This window comes from Leucopleurus acutus (assembly GCF_964270905.1).
Source record: "Leucopleurus acutus genome assembly, chromosome: 4".
Lineage (NCBI taxonomy): Eukaryota > Metazoa > Chordata > Mammalia > Artiodactyla > Delphinidae > Leucopleurus > Leucopleurus acutus.
In genome coordinates, this window is record NC_139146.1 from 11,160,367 (window position 1) to 11,184,120 (window position 23,754).

Consider the following 23,754-nt stretch of genomic DNA (forward strand, 5'->3'; position numbering starts at 1 on the left):
GAAGAGCATAAAATACTGATATATAGCATATGACATTATGTAAGCTACACTCTGCCATGAAATATACTCAGACTTTGTCTTACAAAATTCATGAAATGATTCATGTTATCATGTCTTTGCTCCTATGACCTCATAAACCAGTACTTTTTTAAAATCATTATTCAGTTAATGATTTCATACAATCTGAGAGAAAAGGAAACAACAGGAGGTTAGAACTGAGATTATATCCTGCCTAACAATCCAGAGCATTTTAAACTTAGACCATTGATTCATCAGTTTTAATTCTTAAAATTTTCAGAACCAAACACTATTAAGGTATTCAAATTTCAGAACTCTAAATGATGTATTCTAGAAATTATTTTTATATTTAAGCCTTGAAGCTAAATGCATGTATAAATCTTTATTTTAATTAGAATAAAGTATTCCAACGTTAAATGTGTGTATGTGTGTGTATATTTTAAATCACTATCACATTTAAGCCAGTGTGATGTGAGTGGAGAGGGAGCAGTTCAGATTAATCTGAACAAAACAAACCTTTTAGAATATATATTGATTTTCTACCTTCCAAAATACTTCCATAAATCATGATCATTGTGTGCAATTCCTATGTGCCCTTGTTTCTGCAAACTATAATCTAATCTTTTACCTCAAGCCTTAAGAAAAGAACATTTTTCTTAACATTTCTTCCTACTTATGCATTTTGCTGAGTTCCTCTTTTTTTTTTTTATTTACCTACAATATTGCTAGCTGTACACATGGTGCTGACATCTCAAGGTCAACAAAATGAACTAATGAATAATAATACTTTTGTTCTCAGTGGGATTCTTGCCTATGAGTTTAGTAAACTAGGAAAAAATAAGCTCTCAAGCACGTCAAGTGTTTGCAAGCTTCTAAATGTGATTTCTGAAACGTCTGTGGCCAAAATTACTTATGACTACAAACACTTTAAATGTATGACTTAAACTGTATATGGACCATCTTTACCTAGTATTTTCTATTTTCTGTATCCACAGGAACATCCTATATGATCTGACATTTGTATTCAGGATAAAACAAATTGATAAATGTTTTGTAATTTTCATTTCATATGAAATCAAGAGCAATATTATGCTGGCAACATTCAGGGAATGATTAGTCCTGTCTCATTTATATTTATTACTCTTTTCTATTTTGATAATTTTTCACATATTCTGATTATTCATTACCACTACTCACACAATTGATTGGCTATAATGAAAACTGTGAGCTCTACTCAACTGAAATAGCTCTTCTTCATAGGATTCATTGGAAAATAATAAAAATGTGACAGGTAAATATATTGGATAGGGGAGTGCAAGGAAATGGACTGGAACAGGACAATTGAAATGAAGAAAAAGAAAAATTATGAAAGACTTTATTAGAAAAGATAAATGTGCAAAAATTGCACATGTTAGCAAGAAAGAGATTCTATGAATCAATTGTACCTTTGTATAGTGTTTCTTAATAATTTCTTCTCTTGAAACATGTTCTAAAGAATCTCCAAAATCAAAGAGTCCTTAATGGAATGCACCTTCACCGAAGGGTAGCAACTTGACACACTTCTTTCAGCAGAGTCTGAATTCTGTAATGGAAATATCATGACATTAACCAAAGGTGTTCACTAACTGATCTGAATTAAATAGATACAAACCAAAGGCAAGGTACCCTTAGGAATTTGAACATAGAATAATAATGGCCTAATTTATTCAGGGTATAAAGTGCAGCTTAAGTTCAGCAAAGCAATTATAATTTCTGTCTTGCAGAAATGTTTTATTTTAATCGTACCGTCAGGTTATTTTTCCTCTTATAATAATTGCTTGCTATCCATTATCTATCTATCTGTCTGTCCATCTCCCTATATTTTAACTCATAAACGTAAAAGATGTTGTCACTTGAGATAAAAAAGTAAATCTAGGTTACCATTTACTGCAGAGACTCTAAAACTACAAACTAACCTGAGTAAACTCATTTTTAAATGAAATATATGCAAAAGTAGAAAATATTTTAAAAATAGTAAATATAAGACATGGTTAAGATCTAGAATTAAATGTAAAACTAGCACAAAGGAAGAGTCTAGTTATTTACCTCTGATTGGTTTGCAACCTTGGGATAATTTTTAATAGATCTAAAAATTCCTAAAGAATCTTTGTTCATCAGAATTTGGAAAAACAACTGCCTTTATTTTATTCCTATTTTTAATTACTATTTCCTGAATAATGTGAAACAAGTAATTCATGTACCTGATTCAATTTCTAAGAACAGTAATATTCTTAAAATGTGTTTCTTAAATAATATGCAATGCATTGCTTTTCATAATTGTCAGAAGTGCTTCATTTATTATTTTCTTCCTCTGTATCTAGTGAAGTTATGTTTGCCTTCACTAGATTCAATAAAATAAAATAAAAAAATGGTGTAGAGTTAACAGATACTCTTAAATGCTTACAATCAGAAAGAACGTATTGTACAGGTTAACTCCAAGTTTTTGAAAGTTCAATAACTATTAAAGTGGATCGTGAAGGTTATCAACTTTAATGAAAGCTTGATTTTATTTTGTTCATTAATTTGAGTAAAGTACTCATTATAAATATAATTTAAGGTTAGAAATGGAAGGAATTTTGAAGATGATATCTCATTTGTCCATTTTGAAGAACTGTTTGTACGTTTAACTTATTATGAAACATCAATTTAACTCCATTTGGTCAAAAATAGATAAAGCTAGACATTAGTTAAAGTGGTAAAAGTAGATTCTATTCTGCAACTAATGATAGTAGGGGAAAGAGTTGAGCTTCACTCCAATTTGTGCAGAGGTGATTGGTGCTTTACAGGAGAGAAAGGGAGTGAGGAGGTAGCAAGGCAGGTCTCAGTATGATCAGTCAGGGTTGGCCAGAATACATGCACTTAGCCCAGCTGTATCTGTTGCTGGCAGTTATGAAGTTAGGAGTTTATCCTGCCAGAGAGTCTGAGAGACGGAGACCTTATCCTCCCTGATAGATATTTCAAAGGAATGGCTCTCAGGTCCTTGAGAAAGACAATCCTGTGTGGTAGGAGATACATACATATATTTCTCAAAGAAACAGTGGTAGAATTTAAAAAACTGTAAGCTTTTTTTAAATAAATGTTCTAGGAAAGGGAGATGTTGGCTGGAACAAATGTCAGATTCTTTGGGCAGCCTCGTGCTTTCTCGAGCAGGCATTTTAAAGGGAGCTGGATTCCTCCTGGTGACAGGGTCTTAAGCTGTTAGAAGCTATGCTAGAGTTTGGTCAAGTCTCGTAGTGCAGGGGTTCGGACAGGGTCCTATGTGCCAAAGTTTCCTTGCGGTTCTCAAGTTAAAGCAGGCTTAACTGGTGGACTATGAAGAATTGGGACTGATGCATTGCTAACACATGCTTCTGCTAGGAAAGAGCTAGGGAAGAGCAGACCAAATAAAATTAAACAAATGGATTGATCTGTTCAACACAACAAAAAATCAGAACAAGAGGATATGTGAAAATTAATATAATTAATGGCAATATTAAAGAATTGATATAGACTACATTTTTAGCACACCCCCCCCACCATTCATATGTTGCAACAGATCCCCAATGTGAAGTTATTTGGAGGTGGGGACTTGGGGAGGTGATTAAATCCTAAGCGTGGTGCAGTTATAAATGGGATTAATGCCCTAATAAAAGAGACCCCAAAGAGCTTCCTCACCCCTTCTGCCATGTGAGGACACAAATAAAATGGTTGTCTATGAATCAGGAAACAAGCTCTCACCAAACACTGCATAGGCCATGGCCTTGATATTTGACTTCTCAGCCTCCAGAACTGTGAGAAATAAATTGCTCTTCATTACAAGCACTGGTCTATGGCACTTTGTTAGTGCAACTCACTAACTAACACAAGCGTTAATCACTCACATTAGAATATCTTATGAATTAGTTTCATGAAAAGTTATGAGAATTATTTACAAATTCAATAAATTTTACCCTTGATTCATAGCATTGATTATAAAATGGGAATAAAAATATACTAAAATATTAGTTCGCATTTTGTAGGCCACCAGTTCCCATCACTAATGCCAGATTCAACAGACTAATCACAGTACCCTGCTTTTACACTAGAAGCATTAAACAGACCCAAAAATACTTCCTCTAATTGTTTATTTTTCTGACTATAGATTTTTACCTGAATTTATTGAAATGAAATGTATAAGTTTGATGAGTTTTGACAAATGCATATTCCTGAGTGACCAGCATTAAAATTGTTTCTGTCACCCCAAAAAGTTCCTCTATCAACTTTTGCTGTCAATCCCCAGACCAAGGCAATCACTGATGTTATATCTGTCACTATAAATTAGTTTTTCCTTTTTTAGATTTTCATAGAAATGAAATGTTACATTATGTTCACTTGTGTATCCATATCATTTTGAGCATCACACTGTTTTTGAGATAAATCTGTGTGTTTGAATGTAGCAGTAATTTATTATTTATTACTACAGAGTATAATCTAATGTTGGGCATACAACAATTTGTTTATCCATTTACCTGTGAATATAATTTTGAGTTATTTTTAGTTTGGAGTGATTATGAATAAAGCTTCCATGAATATTCGAGTATAAATTTTAATGTGGATTTTTTTTTGCTTTGTAAGAAAATTTTAGCACTTTAAAGATATTGTTCCATTGTCTTATAGCTTGCATATGTCTGATGAAAAATTACATTCAGTAAAATTTTTATAATTTTTCTCTTTATATATGTCTATATGTTTTATCTGCCTTTAAGATTTTTCTCTTTATTATTGATTTTCAGCAATGTGATTAAAATGGTTCTTAGTGTGTTATCTTTGTTCTTATCCTGCTATAGTTCTTTATTGCCTTCGTGGTCCACAATTACACATCTGTTAATTAGACTGCTTTCTATTTTACCACTAGTCATGAAATCAGAATCTCTGTTCTTTTTTTTTTTTCCTAGTACTGCATGTGTGTGTGTGTGTGTGTGTGTGTGTGTGTGTGTGTGAGTTTGGCTAATTTCTATTGCTTTGTCATCAAGTTGACTGATCCTGTCTTCTATGGTAACTGTTAATTTCAGCCAGAATTTTTTTTTAATTACAAATATTGTTCTTTTCACCTCTTTTAAACAAGAAGTTATATGTGGTTCTTAATTTTGATGAGATATAGGACATTGAGTATTTGGTATTGTTGAATGTTGAGTTTTACTGTCTTCCTTTAAAGAGGTTTGAGACATGAACTTCAACAATTTGAGGCTTGTTTTTAAGATTTATTAGGACTGGTCTAGAGTAGCCTATAATCCAAGAACACTTTAGTCCTACTACTAAATTGTGACCCTACTCAGGTCTGTACTGAATATTCCAGGAAGATTGTTACTGTGCCTAGCTGGAACTCAAATTATGGCTCAATTTTCTGTGGGTTCTGTGCATTTTTGAGTTTGTAACACCCTTGTCATTATTCTTCACTCTGTGCATGCATACCTCATCATTCAGCACATATATCAAGATGACCCCCTTTGCAGATTTCTGCAGCTGTTTCTCTGTGTAGATCCCTTCTCTTTGCTACTCTGCTTGCAAATTCTAGCCATTGTTTCCTTCTTGATCTTAAATCTCTATCTTCTTAACTCAGCAAGTTCTAGTGCTCTGATTGGTACACCTCAATCCAGATAGAAGCTCTAAGCAGAAGCCAGGGGCATCTCTTAGCTCTCCTATTTTTTATCCGTTTTCTCAGGGATTATAGTCCTGTGCTCTTGTTGTCAATGTCTAAAATCCACTTCTTTTCATTCAGTTTACAGATGTTTATGATGGGAACACAAGTTTGATTCCAGTTACTCCTTTATCTTAGCTGGAAATGTGTATTGTGTAGATAGATACAGATGTACATGTAGATATAGGTATCCATATCTATATAATAGCTTTATTTTTGAGGCAAAGAAAATTGATCATTAATACATTTAAAATTATTTTATCATTAGAAAACTATTTCATTCTTATTTAACTTGTATATAAATATATAATATCTGAAACACACACATATCTAAAATACAAAAAGTAAAATTTTCTATCATGTGTATCAGAAAAGTGATGGCAGCACTTTTCAAAAAGTTTAATGATTTTTTTAACCATGTAATTGTTTAAAGATGGTACAACTAAGAATTATTACAGACCATAATTAAGAATGTTATCTTTTATATGTGACAACATATTCTTTTAACACAGACTATATATGTAATCTCCATTTTAGTAAACGTCTGATATTTTAAAAGGGTGTTATAGTTTGAAATATTTTGAGCAATAAATCACCAGTACCTTTCGTGAAGAATAAAAGCTTTCTCATAGAAAACATATCAGTTTGAGAAATGCATTACTGTTGGTTTGTTGATATTTGTTCTACGCATCTGCATGGAGATGTGCTTATGATACTTTTCTGGACACAGTTTTTGTAATGGCTCCATGTTATTGTATTATAGAGCACCTGTTTGTGTATTTGTTATCACACACCCTCCATACATGTCTAGCAAAAAGAAGTTGAGCAGAAGCAAACATAGCTTAATAGCTAGTTGGTGTAATGCACTTCATAACCTCGAATCTTTCTCTGTTTAACCCCATCTTGTTCTAATTCACCATAATACTTCTAAAACTCTGACTTTTGCTGTTTTTTTTTTTTTCTGCAGCTTCATAAGCAGGTGCAGGTTTGTAACAGTGAATCAGTGTAATTGACCTGATTGATCATAATATTAAGATTCTCTCTCTGAATTCACTAAAAACTACTGGGTAAATATAGAGCAAAGGATATTTTATTGACACAGTAAGACCCTAATAGCAGTCTACCTTTTAAAAATACAACTGAGGTTTTCATTCTGGAAGTGCATCTTTCCCCTCACTTTGAAATGAGAAATACCATATCATTTTGTTTTCTGCTGCACATTGGCTACAATTCTTAAAGTTTTCATGCAAAGCAGAATAAATCATTCAGACACGTAATATTCACAAGCATGGCAGTTTAAGTAAAATTAGGACTATTCCTTTTAATTCAAATTCCTGATAGATTTATTTTTGAAGCCAGGTGTACAAAAGGGCAGGAAAATGTAACATAGATATGCCTATTTAAATAAATTGGGCTGCCTGGCTTCTGGAAACTTTTTTGAAGGTTCAAATACATGCAGGAAAGGTATGCTTTAATGTCCAGTTGTCTTTTCTACCTAACAAGGTGTATCCAAAATAACCTTTTATTTGGCTATATCTCTTATAACAAGAAATGGATGGGCTTCCCTGGTGGCGCAGTGGTTGAGAGCCTGCCTGCCGATGCAGGGGACACGGGTTTGTGCCCCGGTCCGGGAAGATCCCACATGCCGCGGAGCGGCTGCGCCCGTGAGCCGTGGCCGCTGAACCTGTGCATCCGGAGCCTGTGCTCCGCAACGGGAGAGGCCACAACAGTGAGAGGCCCGCGTACCACAAAACAAACAAACAAACAAACAAAAAAGAAATGGAGACGAATATAAAAGAAGTAGGTATGACTAACATGAAACAAAAAGGAAGGAAACTTTGTGGCTTCTTTATGTAAAAGGTCATAGGGGAAGGTAATATAATCTTGAATAACCGACAAACTTTCCTAGGTGATAAGACGGTGCATAAGGGTAGAAGAGAAAGTCATGTCTTTAACATATATCAGATTTAAAGAGACAAGTGCTAATAGTCAGATAATCTGTGTAGTTGACATTTGAACTGATTAAAACTGTCTCACGTCAGAACTTACTATTGGTTTATATAATTCAAAATATAGCCAGATCCAAAGCAGTCTTTCAAAGTCCGTAATATACAAAATGCACAAGTATATATACTTGATATCTAATCTGTTTTAGATATTCTGTAAGTCTAATGAATCAGTTTATTTATATTTGAAGCAAAGTTATAAAGCAAACTTTTAAACGTTGTGAACGTTTAATTGAGGCCATTACTCTCTGGTGAGCAAGGCTGAACATTTGAAATACTTTCTTAAGTTTTTATTTTATATTGGAGTATAGTTGATTAACAATGTTGTGTTAGTTTCAGGTGTACAGCAAAGTGATTCAGTTACTGTACATATACATGTATCTATTCTTTTTCAAATTATTTTCCCATTTGGGTTGTTATATAATATTGAGCAGAGTTCCCTGTGCTATACTGTAGATCCTTGTTGGTTATCCATTTTAAATATAGCAGTGTGTACTGTCAATCTCAAACTCCCTAACTATCCTTTCTTTGGTTGAGTCCACACTTCCAGGCTGATGGGTGTGGCTAGGAAAAATAAAAGTTAAATAAGAAAATGCATATTAAAATAGATACATCTAAATTTAGCGACATATGGCAATCAGAATTCTAAGATGGCCTCATGTTTCTTGTCTCCTGGTATTCATAAATTTCTATAGTAACCATCCCTTGATTGTGGGAAGGACCCGTAACTTTCATCTAACCAGTAGAAGAATACAGTAAATTGAAGAGATTTTGCAGATGTAATTATGGTCCCATTCAGTTGACTTAATACTAATAAAAAGGAATAACGTCTGGGGTGGTCTGTCCTAGTTAAGTGAGACTTGTAAAAAGAGGGTCAGAGGCAAGAGACCTGAAGCAATAGACTCCCTCTCTTTCTCCATTACTGGCTTCAAGTAACTAAGTTGATATGCATTCTGAGACCACAATTAATTCTGCAGAGAACCTAAAGGAGCTTAAAAGTGGACACTTCCTTAAACAAATCTAAAGATTAGAATGAAGGCTGTACAACACTTTGATTATAGTTTGGTGAGATGGTGAGCACAGAACCTAATGAAGCTGTGCCTGGAGCAATGACCAATAAAAATTGTAAGATAAAAACATTGTGTTGTTATAAGTCTCTAGTGTATCATAACATATATATGTGTGTATATATATACACACACACATACACACACATATACACACACATATATACAATATTTTATATATGTATGTGTACATATATATGTATATGTGTGTGTATATATGTATATTTATACATATTACAATACAGTAAGTTACCAAAAAAAAAAAACACACACATGATGTATGAGTCTCTCTGTATGAAATGTCCAGAATAGGAAAATGTCTAGAGACAGAAAGTAGCTTGGTGGTTGTCTAGGACTTGGGGAGTTGGAGAGTGGAGAATGACTGCTAATGGACATGGAGCTTCATTTTGGGGTGACAAAAATATTCTAAAAGTGAACTAACATGATAGTTGCATAACAGTGTGGGTATACTGAAAATCATTTCTTTAAATACTTTAAAAGAGTAAGCTGAAACATTGAATTATAACTCAGTAAAACATTTTGAAATATGAAAAAGAAATGGACATATATCTGTTTTTCTCTTTTTTGACTTACTTCACTCTGTATGACAGTCTCCACGTCTCTATAAATGACCCAATTTCATTTTTTTATGGCTGAGTAGTATTCCATTGTATATACGTGCCACATCTTCTTTATCCAGTCGTCTGTCGATGGGCATTTAGCTTGCTTTCATGACCTATTGTAAATAGTGCTTCAGTGAACATTGTGGTGCATGTGTCTTTCTGAATTATGGTTTTCTCTGGGTATATGCCCTGTAGTGGTATTGCTGGGTCATATAGTAATTCTATTTTTAGTTTTTTAAGGAACCACCATGCTGTTCTCCATAGTGGCTGTAGCAATTTACATTCCCACCAACAGTGCAAACGTTGGACACCAAGGGGGGAAAACAGGGGGGTAGGGGTGGTGGCGAGATGAATTGGGAGATTGGAAGTGACATATATGTACTAATATGTATAAAATAGATAACTAATAAGAACATGCTGTATAAAAAAATAAAATACAAATAAAAAAACAAATGGACATATAAAAGTTGAGGAAATTAATGTATGGCAGAACTACAAGGAATGTTAAAGAAAGTTCTTTCTGTGGAAGGAAAATTATATATTCAGAGACTTGGTTCTACACAAAAAAAGTGAAGAGCATTGGAAGTGGAATAATTGATAGTACATTAACAATTGTATTTTTATTCTTAATTACTCTAAAAGTTAACTCTTTAAAAAATAAAAAAAATAAAAGTGAAATGAATGACAAAGAAAACAAGAACGGGAGGGAGTAATACAGCATATACTGTTACACTACACATGAAACAGTTGAATATTTCTTAAAGGCAATTATATTATTTTTAAATGGACTTTGTAAGTCTAGGAAAGCTACTATATAGAACCAATAAAGGAGATAAAATACAAGTATATAAGTGCACAATTGAATTCATAGAAAGAAAAAAATGAAATAAAGATAGAGGAAGCATAAAACAGTGCTTAGAGGGAAATTTATATCATTAAATGCTTCCATTAGAAAAGCAAGGTCTAAAATCAAGTAATTTAGAACTCCACCATAAGAAATTTGGGAAAGGAAAGCAAAGAAATACAAAACATGTTGAATAAGGAAATGATAGTAAAAAATTAGAATGAAATCAATAAAATTGGAAAAAACAAAAGATAACTTTTTGAAAATATCAAAATAATCATTACACCTCTAGTGATGCTGACCAAGAAAGAAACAGAAAAAGATAGAATAAAAAAATTTGTCAGTATGAAGAGTGAAAGAAGTAACATCATTACTGATAATGTTAATTATATGTAAAAAAAAAAACCCTATACCAATAAATTTGGCAACGTAGATGAAATGGACCAATTCCTTAAAAGACCTAAACTACCAAAACCCAGTCAAGAAGAAATAGATAACTTTATTAGTCCTGCATTAATTAAAGAAACTGATTTTTTTGTTGTTGTTTAAAAACCTTCCAAAAAAGAAAACACCAGGGCCAGAAAGTTTCACTGATAAATTCTAAAAAACTCTTAAGAGAGAAGTAATATGAATGCTTCACAATCTGATCCAGAAAAATAGACAAAGGTGGAAAACTTCCCAATACATTCTATGATGCCAGCATTACACTAATACCAAAAGTAGACAAAGGTATTACAAGGAAAAAACTATAGACCAATATCTTTCATAAATACACACACACACACACACACACACACACGTACATGCTCAAATACATAAATGCAGTCTCAACAGGAACAAATGCAGACTGTAGCAGAGGAGTTTAACTAGATGATAGAAAGATGAGAGATGATGATAGATGGATGAATAGTTAGATGATAGATAGGTAGATAGGTAGGAGACATAGATAGATTGATACAGAGAATTCAAGCTATCTTAGAAAGTTGCAATAAAAGAGCTGACTTAAGTACTTTAGCAACTATTTTTTATTAGAAACTCTAATATTAAAGACAGAAAAATTGTACATACACACTGTACTCTAGTTAGTAAATTTCTTTCTTACAGGAATACAGGTTAGCAACTCTAAAACTACTTTGCATTTATGCAGTCTCTAAATTTGGTTTCAGAGTTAAATGGAATGATCTTTCATCTTATTCTCAGATTTAATCAAGTATAAATCAATAATCACATTTTGACAAAAATTAACTTTAAGAAATTTCTTGAAAATAGATTCTGAATTTGTTTAATAGAGAAGAAAAAGGCACCACATGGTTTAAATATAATATGGCGGGATTTCCTCAACCACTGCTCAGGGAAACTCCAGACATTAATATGGAATGTTAAACCTGGTTGACAGCAATTTTAGAGGCTGCTGAAAAGTCACTGGATAATGAGCTATTTGTTAAACACGGTCTCATATTAAAGTCACTGGGCTAGCTATAGAAAGACAAATATTTATGTGTGTATTTAATTTAAAACTGGCCCTCACGTCTGAGAAATCTAGCCTATTATTAAAACAAAATTGACAAACAGGAAAAATATATAAAATACTAATATTTTCAATTGCTTAACGCTAAAGCTATTTGGATTATGACACAAGATGTATAGCAAACAGTGTGAGTAATAGAACCAAACTGCAGATGTATAAAATGAGATTAGGTTTTTCGTTATGATGATATCATTAATCGTATTTATTATACACCTAGGGCAATCATTCTTAAAACACACTTCTAATTTGAGAATATGTGCTATACAGACTTTATGGTGCTATCAGCATCTTTGTTTTATAAGCCTGTTTCCTCATTCTAAAACCAAATTGCTTTGACAAGATTAAAAGAAAGATCAGTAATTTCTAGGAAAAGCTAATATTTTCCATATTAAATGTTGCAGTTGTGACTCACCACAATAATAATGTGTTATATATATATGGTGCAGTTTAACTGGAAGAAAATGAAATAATCAAGAAATGATTTTTCCCTTCAGCCATAAAGAAAATACCTAGAAGTAATATCTAAAACTACATATAAAATGAATTATCTAATAGAAGTTAAATCTTTTAAAAGTTTAAATAAAATCATAATAATCTGTTACCTTTTTTAGAGCTGGGCATAACCTTACCTGCTTGTCGTTTACCTGTACATCTAAACACAGCCTTTAGTAACATATGTGACTATTTCTAGAACCTGATTTCATCCCAGCTTCTTATTTAGTGATCACAATGTATTATGTATATATACATACTTGGTTACAAGTAATAATTTGGCAAAAGAAAATTGCTAATACTTCAGTGGTGAATAAATGTCACCTTCACTAGGATATACACAACCAATGGAGAAAATGCATTTTTAGTTCTCATATGCAGACATTAAGCAGAGGACTGGAAAGCATGCCATAAATACACGGTGCTGTAGAACACATTCTTCTTATTATCTAACATAAAATTATATTTTACTACAATTCATATTGTTAAATGTGCAATAAAGAGAAAGTCAATATTCCTTTTACCACTTGGTCTACTTTTATGTTAGTTTTAATTTTATTGAGCTATCCATCGACAGCATTTTTAACACCCCAATAACTCACTTCTGTATGTAAGAAAAGGTTATGAATAGAGAGGAAGCTAAGAGATACTTGCATTTTGGGTTGTTTCAAAGTCATCACCCCCGAAACTAAAATACAGTATAACAAATACATAGTTACCCAAAGATTGCACTTCTTGGTTGTTCAAATAAATCAGGTTTTTCAAATAAGTCAGGTGGCGAGGGGAGGTTGGATATATCATAGTACACTGAGGCAGGGCTTCCACATGCAGGTAGGAATGCACTTCCTTTTACGGCTTTTGACCTAGGATTATCTGTGTATTTAAAAATAACTATTTCCAAATACATGAAAGTATTCATTTAAATTTTATTGGGACTGCCTTGTTTCCAACCCCTCAAATTAGAGCATGAAAATAAATAAGAAAAAGGAAAAAAATCAGATTTAGGTGTATAGGCACTAAATTTTCCTTTTTCAGGCAAATGCATCCAAACAATTGGAATTTTTAATGAATTTGCAATGATAAGTCACTTTGTACATGGAGATGTAGCTGCTTTACTTTTCTATTATCCAAAGACCATAATATATGTAGAAGGAAGCTAATGGTTATAGACCAATTTTTATTTGACTGCTTTATTATGAGTGTGTAGACTTTATAAAAATAGAAATTCCATTTACCTGTGAGCTGCACAGAACAGAAAAAGTTATTTGGATAGAGAAGGTTATGGTTTTTTGTTTGTTTGTTTTTTGATTTTTTTTGTTTGAAGGTGTGATGGTTTTATAATTCATGAGGGATCAAAGCTTCTCTTTCTGTTGCCCCATTCTTAGCACATTTCTTAAAGTTTTGTTGGCTGCTGTAGTGAGCTATCAAAAAATACATCATGGCTGAAACATGGTACAAGTAAATGTTTTATTTATTAAAAGTCCAATGTAGGTTTGTTGGAGGGTTCTCATTCAAGGGATGACCTAAACACACAGGATTGTTTATCCTCCTGGAGGACATAGAGGTGATGTGCCTCACTTCTGCCCACGTTCATTATATGTCTGCTGAGTGTGCAAAAACAAACACACAAAAATCATGATGATAAATATATCGACTAAATAAACATAGTAAAATTCTGAGATATTAACCCAAGTCCATACGTCTGCCGCACACACAAATTTATAAAGATTGCCTGAAGTCCTTTTTTTGGTTCAGTCATCATCAAGGATGTTTTCTATTCTCTACTGACAAGGGAAAGTAAGTGTAGCAGAAATCAAAGTGAAAAGAATTTTTTTTAAGTTAATAAACTAAATTAACTGAGTTTCAAAATGAGAGAAAAATTGGGTTTAGGGGGCTAACTTGATAGGAAAATTATGAGATGTAAGAACTTGGGCTGTTCAATTTCACAAAACAGACCTTAAAAGTTTATTTTCTTATAAATAAGGAATACAATAGCTAAAGAACCAGATGACCCAGTTGACTTATAATAAGTTGTTTTGGAGGAATAAGTAGAAGCATTATTAGAAAAAGAGATATGTTTAGTTGCTTAATGAGAACATAAATAAATGCTCTGGTTCCCCCTACCGTGAGCTGATTCCTGAGAGGGGAGAATTGAAGATAAAAACCCCAAATGGGGGCTTCCCTGGTGGCACAGTGGTTGAGAGTCCGCCTGCCGATGCAGGGGACGCGGGTTCGTGCCCCGGTCCGGGAAGATCCCACATGCCTCGGAGCGGCTGGGCCCGTAAGCCATGGCCGCTGAGCCTGCGCGTCCGGAGCCTGTGCTCCACAACGGGAGAGGCCACAACAGTGAGAGGCCCACGTACCGCAAAACAAAACAAAACCCAGATGGGTTTGGAGGAACTGAAAGTAAAAACCTTGCCTCAATTTCTATATGAAGTCTGTGGATGTGTTGAGTTTTGAGAGGGATTTTCCATGCCAACATTGCACATAAATAGAGGCAAAGTGAGTCTAACCAGAGTCTTGAGGACCATCTCCTTTCAAAACCTTTACCCCAAATGCCTTGCATTTCCTCTGCTTCCAAATGGAGCATCCACATTTTCCATAGCACATCCTGTTTTAGAGCCACTGACATGTCAGAAAGGTAGTGAAAATATAAAGCAGTAATAAATGAAAAGATAGGATGAGTTTGTTCCCATTGTGGGAGATGGAGAATGTGTTTGTACCAAAGGACTCTATGACTTAATGTTATGTTATAGACTGTTCTCCCTCCAAAAATTCTATGTCAGCTAAGGAAGAATTAGGACAAGCTAAGTGAACACATTAAGAACTGGAAAAAAACAACTGACTTTACCTTAAAATGGCTAACTTATAATTTAAGATATGAAAATGGGAGTTTTTGCTACAATAAGGTACATTTCACAGAAACAGAGATTATTACAGTTCTTTATCCCCAAGTTCATGTAACTGCAAGACTTGCTTACTAGTTCATGCAGTTAACTTTTAAATTATTATCTTTAATAACTTATACTCTGTATTAGTCTGCTTCAGCTGCCATAACAAAATACCACAGGTTTGGTGGCTCACACAACAGAAAATTATTTTCTCACAGTTCTGGATGCTAGAAGTTCAAGATCAAGGTGCTGTTAGCCTGGCTTGTAGATGGCCACCTTCTTTCTGTGTCCTTATATGGCCGTTTCTCTGTGCATGCATGGAGAAAGAGATCTTTGGTATCTCTTCATCTTCTTATAAAGACACCAATTTATATAGTATTCGGACCCCACCCCATGACCTTATTTAACCTTCACTGTCTCCCTAAAGATCGAATCTCCAAATGCAATCCCATTGGGAGTTAGGGCTTCAACATACAAATTTAGGTGGGGAAGATCAGAATTCAGTCCATAAGAATACTCCCAAGATTTTAAAAGTAAATTCTGAAAAAATAAAACATTGCCTAATACTATTTCACTCAGAATCAACTGCTCTGAAGATTTGCTCACACCTCATATTAAGATTTATGGTACATTTAAATGTCAGTGAGTCAAGATAACTGACTGAAAATAAAATTTCAATTGTAGATTTATTGTAATTAGTAACATAATAAAATATAATAATGATTGCTTCTGTGAGGATTTCAAATAAAGTTAAACTTTCTTTACAGATACAGTGACCATTGTTATAAAATATAAATGCTAGAATATATCTGTATATGTTGCATTAAAATGATTTAGGTGATACATTTAGAGCATATAATGCTATTTCCTTCCAGAAGTCTACTTTGCAGTGTTTCTCCCATTTTTGTTCCTTTTGAGTGGCTCTTGGAAACCATTATGTCACTCTTTTTGAATTTTATTCACTAACTTGTGGACAATATTTAATGACCAAGTCTAAAGAACAGAGAGATGAAAAAGCCCACCTACCCAATGAAGATCTGCATTTCAGAGAATTTCCTTCTTTGAATTCTGAGTGTCTTTGTCAGGTTCATAGTGCTTTTAAGAAATATTTAAGTTGCTACTGTTCTTCTGAAGTTCAAAATATACTCAGTGGCTATCAACCCACTGATGTACTTTTCTATCAGTATATAGGCATTTGAATTGTTCTTTTTAAAAATTCTTTTATTTTTTATATTTTAAATTTTATTTTTTTATACAGCAGGTTCTTATTAGTTATCTATTTTATACGTATTAGTGTATATCTGTCAATCCCAATCTCCCAATTCATCCCACCACCACGACCCCCCTACCCCAGCTTATCCCCCTTGGTGTCCATACATTTGTTCTCTACATCTGTGTCTCTATTTCTGCCTTGCAAACCGGTTCATCTGTACCATTTTTCTAGATTCCACATATATGTATTAATATATGATATTTGTTTTTCTCTTTCTGACTTACATCATTCTGTGTGACAGTCTGTAGGTCCATCCACATCGCTACAAATGACCCAATTTCATTCCTTTTTATGGCTAATATTCCATTGTATACATGTACCACATCTTTATCCATTCATCTGTTGATGGGCATTTAGGTTGCTTCCATGACCTGCCTATTGTAAATAGTGCTTCAATGAACATTGGGGTGCATGTGTCTTTTTGAATTATAGTTTTCTCTGGGTATATGCCCAGTAGTGGGATTGCTAGGTCATATGGTAATTCTACTTTTAATTTTTTAAGGAACTTCCATACTATTCTCCATAGTGGTTGTATCAATTTACATTCCCACCAACAGTGCAAGAGGGTTCCCTTTTCTCCACACCCTCTCCAGCATTGGTTGTTTGTAGATTTTCTGATGATGCCCATTCTAACTGGTGTGAGGTGATACCTCATTGCAGTTTTGATTTGCATTTCTCTAATAATTAGTGCTGTTGAGCAGCTTTTCATGTGCCTCTTGATCATCTGTATGTCTTTGGAGAAATGTCTATTGTTCTTTTTAGATTTTGCTTTTACATTTAAAGATAAGCAATAATCACCATTACAATGCACAAAGTATGCCACATCTTCAATTTCCAAATACAAGGAAAGAGAAAGATCCTATAGGACTGGGAGGCTAAATTGGCATAAAGCCATAGCCAGAGGACAAGGTATAGAAACAAATAATCAAGTATAACACAATAGAGGTGACATTGGGGTTACTGATTTTTGTAAAATCTTTGTAAGAGCCTACCTATTCAATATGTTATAAAAAAACAACTTTTTAAGTTGAAATTGGTACCTCACAATGCTTAGAGTATAAGCTATGACTACTGAATTTACAAATAGCAGGTTGTTCATAGTGATGTTGTTTAATCTTACTCAATTCCAAAGGAAAGAGAAGAATTGTTTCAATCTGACTGAATGGATGGAGAACAAGCATATTGTTAGACTTTGAAAATTTGCAACTAAACTTAACATTGAATTACTTTGTGGTTGAGAATCGTTCTGTATGTAGTGATAGTCATCCCGTCTTAATGCCAGCAGAAGGGAAAGCATGCCTTCACATCTAATTTGGATCTTAGCTTGTTCTATTTCTTACTATAAAAACATCAATTAAGAAACAAAAAACAATTTTTATTGTGAACATCACATATAATGGAGAATTATAATACAACTTGCTGATTAAAAATGGAATGAATGAAATGGCATTATGATTTTTGAGCACAAATTAAAGTTGTATAAATGAAGATGAATGGAAGCCACAATACTGGCAATAACATAACAATTAGTAATTCCGAAAGCCTATTCCAATTATGTACTATATTTGTAATCAAGCAAGGTATTTGAGCCAATGAGAAAAAAGTGTTATAATATGAAAATTAAAACCATTACATATAGAAAAGCACTTCTTGAAGTGGAATCTATTTTAAAATTTGAATCACCATGGACTCCAATTAACCAGAAGAAATGTTGCTAAACCATTTCCCTCAACTATTATAATTTTCTAATTGAAAACCAAAACTGATTTAGTGAATATTATATATTTAATATCCTTCAAGTTACAGGAGGATTGCAACATGCATATGAAAATGTTTTCTGAATTTCCATACCAATTAAGAGAAAGCAACCTTAGAGATAGAGTACTGACTATATATATCACTTAACTGCCTTATCAGTTCATAGGGTGTTAAAATTGTATGTTTAGAAACTAAAATAAGAAAATAGTATAGGTTTAAAAAGAACAGAAAGTAGATATCCAACTTTAAAAAAAATTGTACATTTAAATTTTCTTGGCCAGGTTCATGATACATTTGAAACAAAATATTACAGTACGTATTCTCTCTGACTAAGGCTTATAAATATACCACTATAACTTAATTATTTTTCTTAAAATTTAGATAGAGGATGAGTTTCGAAAATATATCTGAACATTATTAACATAGTTAGACATGATTCTGTAATACAAGTGTCATTTTTATTCTCACAGTTCATTCTCAAGGGAGAAGAACACAGCAGTGATCACTCTGGTAGAATAAACAAGCTTTAACTATTGCTTTACTTAAGTATGTTATCTCCTTCAAATCACAGATCATTAGGAAATAAAATAAAAAAGCTCTATCATTGATAAAATATCCTAACACAATAGGATAGACTGAATATCGGCCCTCCAAAGAGGCCCGTGTCCTCATCCCCAGAACCTATGAATATGTTACCTAATATGGAAAGAGGGACCTTGCAGAGGTGAATAAGTTAAAGGTCTTGAAATGGGGAGATTATCCTCCTGATGTGTCCTACATGTAATCATGAGTGACCTTATAACCAGAAGGCAAAAAAGTCAATGAAAGAGAAAGCGATTTGCCAACAAAAACAAAGATTAGAATGACGTGGCCAGGAGTCAAAGAAGCTAGCAGTCCCTAGAAGCTAGAAGAGGCAAGGAACCTCCAGAAGGAGCCAGCTTGCCGACATCTTGAGTTTAGCCCCTTGGGACTCATTTTGGACTTCTGACTTCCAGAACTGTAGTGTAATAAATTTGGGTTATTTTAAACCATTAAGTTTGGAATGTGATTTGGTACAGCAGCAATAGAAGACTACTACAGCAATAGGTACAATTTTATATCTATTTGGAAATTTACTAATCAAACACATTTAATCTGTCTTCAGATACAACCAATGGCATAACATATGTGAAATGTTTCTGATAACTGTATATTATTAACTAATACTAAATACTATTAAAACTAATAGTTTTTGCTGATACAATAAGCGGTAGTTAAAATGTTCACCTCGGTGCACAACTCCAGGTGCAGGATTGACATAATATTTCATAAAAGTGGTGCTCCTTGGAGTGGCATAATGGAATATCCTTACAGACGCTCATCACCCTACTGTCTCCAAGCAGCAGATTTAATGTTTTAGTTTCCCAATTCCTTGTACCAAGTTTTGTATTTGTGGTGTCATACCAACTTCAAATAACAGCAAATCTAATTCACCCTGGATTAAACAATAAGGATATTTTTATCTATCATAAGTGGGAAGGCAGTTACTCAATGTGTCATCAAGAAATCTGATTCTTGCTTCCTCTTGTCTCTGCTGTCCACAATGATAGCTATATGCTAAGGCCGTGTCATCTTGTCATTATAATATGGTTATCAATAGTAAAATAGACTATATTTTTCTTTGTTTCATGAACAGTATATAAAAGAGAGTAGCCTCACATACTAATAGAAGTCTTTGAGTCTGATTGAGTCTACTTAGGTTACATGCAAACTCTTAAAGCGACAACAATCCTTAAAAGCAGTCATACATTGTGTTTGAATTAAACCTTGGTTCCTTAACCAAATATTTTCAAAAAGGCATTAACATGGTTATCACGGGCTTATCTAATTCTGCACCTGGAACTGAGGTTGCCAGCTCTGAGCCCTGTGGGCTGCTTAGAGGAAGAGTGATTATCTGCCCAACATTTTTATGTAATGAAGGCAAGGGAAAGGAGGAATGTATGTTGAAAACAAGTATATGGTTCACTAAAATAAGCTCAAACTGAGATTTCCTCGAAAAACCTTTTCTTATCCCCTTCTCAACTACCTAGAACTGAGAATACTTTATTCCCCTTAAATTTTGACTAATACCTCATTCCTGATCTTATGCATGCATCTATTCCAGGTTCTTGTCTTATAGTACAAGTCCCCTTACATATGCATAGACAGACGTCACACCCTCATCACATTGTCCTTTAGAGAATTGCGTCATGGGGAACAGGCACTAAGATGCCCAGTAAGTAAATAATCGATTTGTCCCATGATCCAGAAACCTTGTGTTTCCTGTCAGGATAAATACATTAATTAATTAGTTAACACTTTTAGAGGCAAAAATGAGATATAGTTGCAAAAACATGACCTTCTCAAAAAGAAAAGATTAGTGCCCTGTGGGTCAATGTAAATAGGTAGTTGATACATTGAAAAGTGTTTGATCAATTGGGAAATACATTTTTCTCCACTCTGTTGTCTATAAGGAAGAATTGGGAAGGTGGTTGAAGGCCAATTAACAGAAGGTAGGGTTGAAACAAGAAGCCTGAATAGTGCATTTGTTTTTTGCTCTTTCCTCCAAGCAGCAGGAAACAAATCCAGGAGTTCTGAGAGCCAGTGGAGCTTTGGTGAACCAACTCATTTTCAGAAGTAGAGACATTTTCCATGTGTCCCTTTATTCCTTGTTTTGCTTCTACCCTGATCCCAGGAGATTTCAGGATTGGGGCTGAGACCAAAGTCTGCACCCAAGGAAGACTGAATGTCCTACACAATCATCCAGATATGTTGGAACTTCAGGGATAGGAGGGATTCAAAAGTTTATAGTTCTGTTGGAAACAGACAGCCAACACATGGCTCTGCCCACCTGTGGGCACAGAAATGGATGATGGTGCCATGGAATGTAGGGTGAAATCCTGATAGGATAGAAATCATGGTGAGAGGTAGATGGAAAGAGTCCTTGAGCCCAGGCACTACCTAGGTACTGGAAAGTGAACAGGTGCATAGGCAAAGAAGAAAAAAAGTCTCTGAGGCTGCTACAGCCATGTCCATAATTTGCCTCCAAACCTTCTCCCCCAAGCTCCAGTACTTTCCAGCCCCTATCTGGGAGATAAAAGCATCTCCTGGGAACTCTGAATGTAACCTTAGGAATGCTGAACTTAACCAATGGGGTAGAGCAGAACTTGCAGTGAAGAAACATAAAAGAGGTTTAAATGACTTGGTATTGTTTTGGTGCTTCTACATATGAATGTATCATAAGAATCGATATTGGTTGTTGTATGCCTGTAATTTCCCATCTCATAAGTAACAAAGGGAACATTCTGACAGGTGGAAAGCTGGAGATAGATAAGTGAGTCAATGGAACAAACTCACCTGCCAATAGGTTTGTTAGAATTTAGCATGAGCTTCAGTCAATTTGTTGGACCCTTTGGGTGCTGGGAATAGAACAGGTTTTTGTGGTGGTAATTTTTGCCAATTGGAAACTTCTGCAAAAACAGTATTCATCCACAGGGATGAAGCACTTATTGGCAGGTAACTTTGGGTGATTTGGACTTGGGGTTAAAGGGCTACTAAACACATCCTTTTATGACATGCACCTTGCGAATGAGCTCCTGTTAAGTTGGAAGCCTCAGCCATAGAAGCCTGGTGACTCTGGGTTTTTTTTTTTTTTTTTGCGGTACGCGGGCCTCTCACTGTTGTGGCCTCTCCCTTTGCAATGGCTCCGGACGCGCAGGCTCAGCGGCCATGGCTCACGGGCGCAGCCGCTCCGCGGCATGTGGGATCTTCCCGGACCGGGGCACGAACCCGTGTCCCCTGCATCGGCAGGCGGACTCTCAACCACTGCGCCACCAGGGAAACCCGACTCTGGGTTTTTGAGTCAAGTTGAAGTCTATGGCTAAGAAGCTAGAAAAGACCCCCAAAACACGTGGTCTAGAGACGATTGTGGCCAACCTATCCCCACCAGCTTCTTGGCTTTACATGAGAAAGTGACAGCAGTCCCTTTGAGGGGAGAAGGTGACATGGCAGGGAGGAAGGAATTATCTCTCTTTCTACTGCCTGATATAAAGCCAACGCTGCTGGCTGTTTTGGAATCCTTGACTCACAGAATTTCCATTAAATGGCAGGGCCTGAATGACTGATATTTAGCTAAGCTGAAAACCAATCGTGAAAGCTACAGTTATTTTAGCCTCAGTACCACATATTCCAAACTGAAAGCAGACCTGGTCATTCTACTCAGGGTACAGAAGTCACACTCTGAGACTTGGGCTGATCAAGAACACTCTTTTTGGGGGGACATGGCCATGGAAATGGATCGTGAGTGTGGGTTGAACTGTCTGGGTCAGTTATGTAGATGCACTTGGCGAGGGTCTGTTTTCTGATGAGACGAACTGAAATTTAGGTACTGATAGGGTCACTTTGTTTCTGAGGGAGGGGCAATAACTTCAAGTCAGACTTAACAACTTCTACCCAAGATACCCCCTTTATCTCTAGGTTGGCTAGGCCATATTGCACATATTGCATGAAGTGTGCCCCTAACCTCTCCTGGCACATTAACTAAATTTATAGACTCAAAATCAAGGAAAAATGATCACATTGATTAAAGTCCATGTATCATCCTGTTTGATGACGAATAAATACTAACAAAATCCTTTGAGAGCCACCTTATCCTATCTAAATTTATCACCAGAAATAGCTATTTTGCATTAGTAATGTTGATCAAACATACTAAAACTAAACCTTTACATAAAAAGTTGTTTCTTGGGCTTCCCTGGTGGTGCAGTGGTTGAGAATCTGCCTGCCAATGCAGGGGACACGGGTTCGAGCCCTGGTCTGGGAGGATCCCACATGCCGTGGAGCAACTAGGCCCGTGAGCCACAACTACTGAGCCTGCGCGTCTGGAGCCTGTGCTCCGCAGCAAGAGAGGCCGCGACAGTGAGAGGCCCGCGTACCGCGATGAACAGTGGCCCCCACTTGCCACAACTAGAGAAAGCCCTCGCACAGAAACGAAGACCCAACACAGCAAAAATAAATAAATTAATTAATAAACTCCTACCCCCAATATCTAAAAAAAAAAAAAATTGTTTCCTTTCTTCTTTCTCTTATATAACATGTTGTCTATATCAATAGGCAATTGACCTGTCATTGTTTTTATTCACCATGATTATGGATTGAATGTTCACGCACCCCCCACCCCTGCCATTCACATGTTGAAGCCTGTAGATTGGAGAAAAATGCACAGTGTAAGAGCAGTGATTTCCAGTTTTATTCAAGGATCTTACTGAGGACTATAGCCCAGGAGACAGGCTCTCAGAACTGCTCTCAGCAGTTCTCTGAGGAACTGCTCCAAAGAGGTAGGAGAGGATGCAGTATATATATATATATATATATATATATATATATATATGTGATTTTTTTGGCTGGGAAATACATGTAGTCAAGCATACATCTTGGTAAAAGATTACTGCTAATCACAAAAACAGACATCTTAAGTTAATGATTTTAGTGTTTTTCTATGTATGAGAAGATTCAAACATCTGAGGTCCTTGACATTCTTCT